This window comes from Hypanus sabinus, chromosome 2 (assembly GCF_030144855.1).
Source record: "Hypanus sabinus isolate sHypSab1 chromosome 2, sHypSab1.hap1, whole genome shotgun sequence".
NCBI lineage: Eukaryota > Metazoa > Chordata > Chondrichthyes > Myliobatiformes > Dasyatidae > Hypanus > Hypanus sabinus.
In genome coordinates this window covers 52,184,373-52,192,042 of record NC_082707.1, presented here as the reverse complement: position 1 = coordinate 52,192,042, position 7,670 = coordinate 52,184,373, and positions in this window count along the sequence as shown.

The window sequence follows — 7,670 nt, the reverse complement described above, 5'->3', positions numbered from 1 at the left end:
CTGTATTTGCTGTTGTACAAAATGGATAATCTCGAGTGTTTATTGTGTATGACTTATCCATGACTTCTTGAGGTAGGTACTTCATAGGAAACAGAAATTAGAGAGCCATTCACTGTAATCTGCTGTCACACTTCCCTTGTGTAATTCAGATATTAATAGAAAAAAAGTGTAGCAAGATCTGAGGAAATGAGATGAAAGTTAATTTACACAATGCCACTAAAAATGACCACTCGGGAAATAGTTTAATTAATGTCTGCTGACTCAATGTTGTATTTTATTAATGCAAAAATTCAACCAGTTTGCTAAAAAGGCAAATTAAAGCTAAGCACAAATTAATTGACTTTATATATCTATGTTACAGATATTCAGATAATATATTTAATTTGTTTCTAAGATGTAGATACGACTTTATCATTTATACATTGCATGAGTGCTTTGTTCCTACCCAGTTTTCACATAAAACACTCATCTCTAATACCAGGCTAGAAAATCCTTCGGGATTCACACATCCTTGTCTGTTCATTCCCCTTTTGCTCCTTGTTGCTATTTTTAGAAAGCTTCTTGTAACCAGTCAGGAAAAGAATGATGATCCTGTGCACTTCCCAAAAGCAACTCTGTGACGTCAATCAATATTTCTGTATTCAAGAGTAGAAGAAATCCTAGCAATATTTCTGAAATTAAGTCAGGGCTGTCTGATAAGGACAAAGACAATGAGAATCTGTTTTTATGAAACTGCACATCAGACAATGAGATTTTTGAAATAATCATAATTTACATTTCATTGTGTTATTTTCTTGTTTTATCTATCCTATTGTGGTTTATGAATGTTCATTTACAGCCAAGGTAACAAACCACATATTAATTAAAACAGCATTGATACCTTTACTATAATTAAAAATTTGACAGAAAATTTCAAGTTAATGGTCTACTCCTAATACAAAGACCAAAGGCACAGAGGAAATACCTAATCCCAAGCTGCTTTAATTGAGGTATCATTTTATGAAAAGATGAATTAAAAATATATTTTTAGAATCAAAGGAACATCTTAATGAATAAAACACTTCATTTCTGTGCTTTGTAACTGAGAGCTGGTCAGCTGCACTCCAGTGTACATTAAAAAGGAAATGCTTTAAATGAGTTTTATATACAAATACAATGTTGCCTCCTGACTTCTCAGATCACATATTCCAAGTAGCTGATTCATTAATTTATGATCATTATGTGAATAATAATTTAGATTCAGTTTGTATTTATGGAGTTACAGTATTAACAGCAAAACTTTGAAGTTTCTGCCACGGTTTGCAGTGATTCAAAGTGAGATTTCAACGCCAAATCAAGCCGGTTTTTGTTTAATATAGGGTGGCCAATGCATTATGAGAGATGTTACTGTTTTTTTTCCACTTTCCCCATTTATTTTAGAATTAAAGGTCGGATAGTTTGCAAACACCTGGACATCCATGCATCATTTTTCTCTGTGTCTTTTAACCCAGGCAGACATCACCAAGCATTGCGATAGTGTCATTTGTCAAATGGTGCAAAAGGAATCATCTGCAGCTTAACATCAGTCAGGCAAAGGAGACAGTGATGGACTTTAGGAAGACTAAACCTGCACTGCTCCCTGTTACTATTGATGGTGAGGTCCTACAGGAGGTGCACCTGGATGACTGATTTGAGTGGGGCACCAACAAAGAAGCTGTGTACAAGAAGGGCCAGAGTCACCTCTACTTCCTGAGGGGATTGAGGTTCTTTGGAGTATGAAGGCCACTCCTTCACCTGTTTTACCAGTCTGTTGTCGAGTATAATCTTTTATGTGGTGGAGTGCTGAGGCAATGGCATCAACACAGGTGAAGCCAATAGGATCAACAAATTGATTAGAAAGGTTGGCTCTGCTTATAGGAGTCAAATTAAACACGCTGGAGCCTGTGGTAGAACAAAGGGACCCTACAGAAAATCCTGCCATTTCTGGACAATGTTTCTCACCCTCTGCATGCCACCTTGGCTGAATGGAGAAGCATTTTTAGTAAAAGATTAAGACAACTGCACTGCTCCGAAAAGCGCTATATGAGGTCATTCTTAACCTTGGCCATTAGGCTCTATAATGAGTCAATCTATAGCTGAGGACGTGATGAGATCCTCCTGTTAGACTGTTTGAGGTAACTTATTTTTTCATTCTTTCTTATTTCTCTTCTAATATTTGTATATTTATATATCTGTGCACTTATAATGCTACTGTGAGACATAATTTCCTTTGCAATCAATGAAGTATCTATCTATTTCACCCACAGAATTTAAAAGGATATTCAAAGCTCTCAACCTAATAGAGCTTAGAACTGGGAAGTGTAAGTATGTATGGTTGAAAGTTCAGGGATACAGTCGGCCCTCCTTATCCATGGGGGATTGGTTCTGGGATCCCCCCCCCCCCCCCGTAGATACCAAAAAACGTGTCCTCAAGTCCCTTATATAAAATGGAGCCGTATTTGCATATAACCTATACACATCTTCCCGTATACTTTAGATCATCTCTAGATTACTTATAATACCTAATACAATGTAAATGCTATGTAATTAGTTGTTATACTGTATTGTTTAGGGAATAATGACAAGAGAAAAAGTCTGTACACGTTCAGTACAGAAGCAACCATCGTAGCTCTTCTGGGAATGCTGATGCCACCTCGGCATCAGCCGATCCCAATTCTCCTGTGATCTTTAAGTTCTTGAGGCTGTAGTGCTTTACATAGCTAGCCAGCCATTCCTTACTAGCCTTAAACTCCTCCCTCTCGCTCATAGCACAAATAGCGAATGAACAAGACACGAGCCAAATAATGCTGAAACAGGTAATACTTTTAATCATCTCTAGATTATAGTATTTATAATACCTAATGCAGTGGAAATGCTATGTCAATAGTTGTTACACTGTATTGTTTACGGAGTGAGGATGCTTTGGAGGAGGGTCAATAATACTAAGGTCAGGATCTGTGGAGGCTGAGGGCTGAGGACCACTTCGGAAAGCAACATGCCACTTTTCAAAAGATCTCAGGTTTCTGATTTCTCGGCAAGAGATAGCACTTTACGCTCCCTCTTAGCCTTTGAGGAATTGCTTTGACCACTTAATTGCTTTTAAGAGCCATTTTATCACAGAAACAAAGTAGCGACCAAACGAGACACAAGGCGAACAATGCTCAAACAACGAGTGCTGGAGAGAGAACTTCCAGGTTTTGCCGATCCGAGGTTGGTTGAATCCACGCATGTGGAACCCGCGGATAAGGAGGGCCGACTGTACCTCCTCTGATGTGATGCTGAGGTCAACAAGAACTTGGGATATTTTGATCCCTTGCAGGAGACATGAGAAGGTGATACACAGGGGAGTTCAGAAGTGAGACAATGAGAAATTCAAGGTAGGTTGACTTTCTGATGTGAACAATACCAATTTCCTCAGACTGCCTTCATCAGCTTACACTAGTACTTCACTACTCATCTCAAACTATTTGTAATTTCACCTTTCAGTAGTTTTCATTTTGACATCAACCTACCTACAACTGACACTCCCTCTCATTCTATACATCACTTCCTTATCGTCACCCTCAGCAACTGATGTTCCCATTGATCTTGTTAATGGGTCTATTTTTCCCCTCTTACCGCTTCCAGAAAAGCACCAAACTCTGGGGGGAGGTTGAAAACCATGGCAGTCAGCCATTTTACAGCTGACAGATGCCAAAGGAAGAGGCTTGAATATCAAGGCATTGACCAACAGACCCCCACTTGGAGTACCGTGTTCAGTTCTTGTCACCTCACTACAGGAAGGATGTGAAAATTATAGAGAGAGTGCAGAGGAGATTTACAAGGATGCTGCCTGGATTGGAGGGTGTACCTTATGAGAATAGCTTGAGTGAACTTGGCCTTTTCTCCTTGGAGCGACGGAGGATGAGAGGTGACCAGATAGAGGTGTATAAGATGATGAGGGACATTGATTGTGTGGATAGCCAGAAGGTTTTTCCCAGGGCTGAAATGACTAACACAAGAGGGCATAAAAACTATATAAAAAAGGTGCTTGGAAATAGGTACCGAGGGGATGTCAGAGGTAAGTTTTTCCACACAGAGAGTGGTGGGTGTGTAGAATGCACTGCCAGCAGCGGTGGCGCAAACTGATACAATAGGGTCTTTTAAGAACCTCTTAGATAGGTACATGGAGCTTAGAAAAATAGAGGGCTATGCGCTAGGGAAATTCCAGGCAGCTTCTGGAGTAGGTTACATGGTCAGCACAACATTGTTGGCTAAGGGCCTCTGACGTGCTGTAGATTTCTATGTTCTAACAAGAATGATGTGCTTCCTGCTACTTCCATTGCCATTAGATCTTGGGCAGTCACAACGGAATATAGCGTTTGCTCACACTGAATTGATATTAACAATGAATGAAAATGAACATGGCGATAAAGGTCATTTATAACATTTAATTTTTTTAAAATCTGAAATACAAGTAGAAATACTAGGAACTTTCAGCAGTTGTGGAGACAGAAACATAGCTAACATCAGAGATTAAAAGACCTTTTGTCAGAATGGGGATTGAGTGGAAACAAGTTAGTTTTATGTTACAGGTGAATTCAAAGTAAATTTATTGATGAAGTACATATATGTCACCATATACAACCCTGAGGTTAATTTTCTTGTGGGTATACTCAGTAAATCCAAGAAACATAATAGAATCAATGAAAGACTGCACCCAACAGGATGGACAAACAACCAATATGTGAAAGGCTAATGTTTGAGGGGTAATAACAGTTCCTGAACCTGGTGGTGTGGGTCCTGAGGCTAATGTACCGTCTTCCTGATGGCAGCAGCAAGAAGAGAGCATGGCCTGGGTGGTGGGGGTCCTTGAAGATAGATGCTGCTTTTGATGTCATGCCAAATCTTCGCAAAGTTCTAAGGAGGGAGAGAAGTATCTGTGCTTTCTTTGTAATTGCACTTGTGTGCTGGATCCAGTACAGGTCCTCTGATGAATTTTAAGGTTGCTGACTTTCTCTGCCTCTGATCCCTCCGATGAGGACTGGCTCATGGACCTCCAATGTCCTCCTCCTGAAGTCAATAATCAGCTCCGTGGTCTTACTGACATTGAGTGAGAGGATGTTGTTGTAGCATCACTCAGCCAGATGAGTTCAGGAAGGATGGATAGGTCAAAGCAAATTTTTTGATATAGAAAACGTAGATCCTGTTTGGTGGCCACAGACAGGTCTGATCATTTGCAGGCTTCCAGGCTGAAGATCAAATTCAATAACTTAGATAACTTCTTTTCTCGATTTATATCAGAGCTGGCAGTTCTGATGAAGGTCACCCATTTCTAATATTGACTCAGTTTTTCTTCCCTCCACTTTCAGATCCCGCCTTGTCTGGTATTTCCTACAGCATCAATGTGCCATTTTCTTTGTGTTCCCTCTCATTCATCTATCAACCAGATGACTTTATCAAGAGCTTATCTGCTCCACATCCTGGCTTCAACCTATGAGAGAGACTTCCTTCGGACCCATCCCCGACCCCTTATTCGCTTTACTAACTTGTTTTCTCTCTTTCCCAGTTGTGATGAAGAGTATTTCATCTGAAGTATTAACTCATTTTCTCTTTCCACAGATGCTGCTTGACCTATTATTATTTTCAGCATTTTGTTCTTTTATTTAAATTAAAACAATGTTTTTTATTAATGGGATCCATTTTTTGCCATTTTCAATCACATGACCTTCACACAATGTGTAGAAAGTGTTCCGTGTATGTAATGATTATAACACATCACAGCTGAGTCATTCTGTGAGGGCTCTACATTCTACAAACTCATGCAGAAGTGGTGTGCCAACATTAGCCTTTATGGTGGCCTATCTGTCCATGGAAAGTGTGGTCACCTGCATGAAACATCAAAAGTCACAACTGCAGACATGCCTTCACCAATAACTTGCACACTGTTATTTATTGCTTCTTTAAATGGGACGAGTGACTTTCAGGCCTATGTAAATCATTATGCAAAAATAAAAAACTGAAACAAAATGTTTTCCAGCAAGGATGTATGCCTAGGCCAGTTGAAAGGAATTTGATGAAATGTTCTTCCATTTCTCACTTATTTCCTGAGGAAGCACAGCATCAGAACTATTTTATGTAAATGGAAAAGATGGAGAATACTGAGCAACAGCTCAAAATGACAAATTGGACATGCTGGCGGAACCTAACTATAGGGCATTGAGCATCTTGAGTGCTGTATTCTGAGCACCATGTATTTTCAGCTTCTCCTCCTTCTTGGCATTCCCTCCATTAGAACTTCCTCCTTCTGCTTGTGCCAACATGCAGTATCTCTCTTACCACAGCTGTTGTAGCATTCAAAGTGACCAACTATCATGGGATTTGTTTGAGTTTTGAGTCTTCATCAATATTTATTCTACCTATTGTCTTAAAATAGTCTAATATATTTTAATTAACTCAGGAGGGACTTCTGACAAAAGTCCATTGGTCTTAAGGGTTAAATGTGTTTCTCCCTCTGTGGATACTGCTGGCCATTTGAGGGTTTTCAGCATTTCAGTATTTGCTACCATTTTACATTCAGGGTTTCAACTGAGTTTCACTGCACTGTTAACATCAGAATCAGGTTTGATATCACTGGCATATGTCATGAAATTTGTTGTTTTGCGAGAGCAGCACATTGCAATGCATAATAATAAAACTATAAATTAGAAAGCGAAGTATGTGCAGTATAAAACCAAAACTTAAATAAGTGGTGCAAAAAGAGAGCAAAAATTAGTGAGGTCGTGTTCATGGGCTCCTTGTTCATTTAGAATCTGATGGTGGAGGGAGGAAGTTGTTCCTGGAACACTGAGTGTGTGTTTTCAGGCTCCTTTATGGTAGCAACGAGAAGGGGGCATGTCCTGGGTGATGGGGTCCCTAATGATGGATGCTGCCTTTTTGAGGCATTGCTTTTTGAAAGTATCCTGGATGCTGTGGAGGCTGGTGCCCATGATTAAGCTGGCTGAATTTACAATTTTCTGCAGCCTTTTCCAATCCTGTGCAGTGGCCCCTCCATGCCAGGCAGTGATGCAACCAGTTAGAATGCTCTCCATGGTACATCTGTAGAAATTTGTGAGTGTCTTGGGTGGCAAACCAATTCTCCTCAAACTCCTAATGAAATACAGGGGTTCATCTACATGGAAGACAGGCTTTCTTTGTAATTGAATCAATATCTTTGGCCTAAGATCTTCAGGGATGATGACACCCAAAAACTTGAAACTGCTCACCCTTTCCACTTCTGATCCCTCAATGAGGACTGGTGTTTATTCTGTCGACTTTCCCCTTCCTGAAGTCCACAATCACCTGCTAGGTCTTACTGATGTCAGGTGCAAGGTAGTTGCTGCAACATCATCTGACCAGCCGAACTACCTTACTCCTGTATACCTCCTCGTCACCATCTGAAATCCTGCCAACAACAGTCGTGTCATCAGCAGATTTACAGATGGCTTTGGAGCTGTGCCCATCCACACAATTGTGGATGAAGAGAGACGAGAGCAGAAGGCTAAACACGTATCCTTGAGGTGTGCCAGTGTTGTCAGTGAGGAGATGTTATTTCTGATCCACACAGACTGTGGTCTCCCAGTGAGCAAGAAAATGAACCAGTTTGTAGTGGGAGGTAAAGAGGCCTGGGTTGT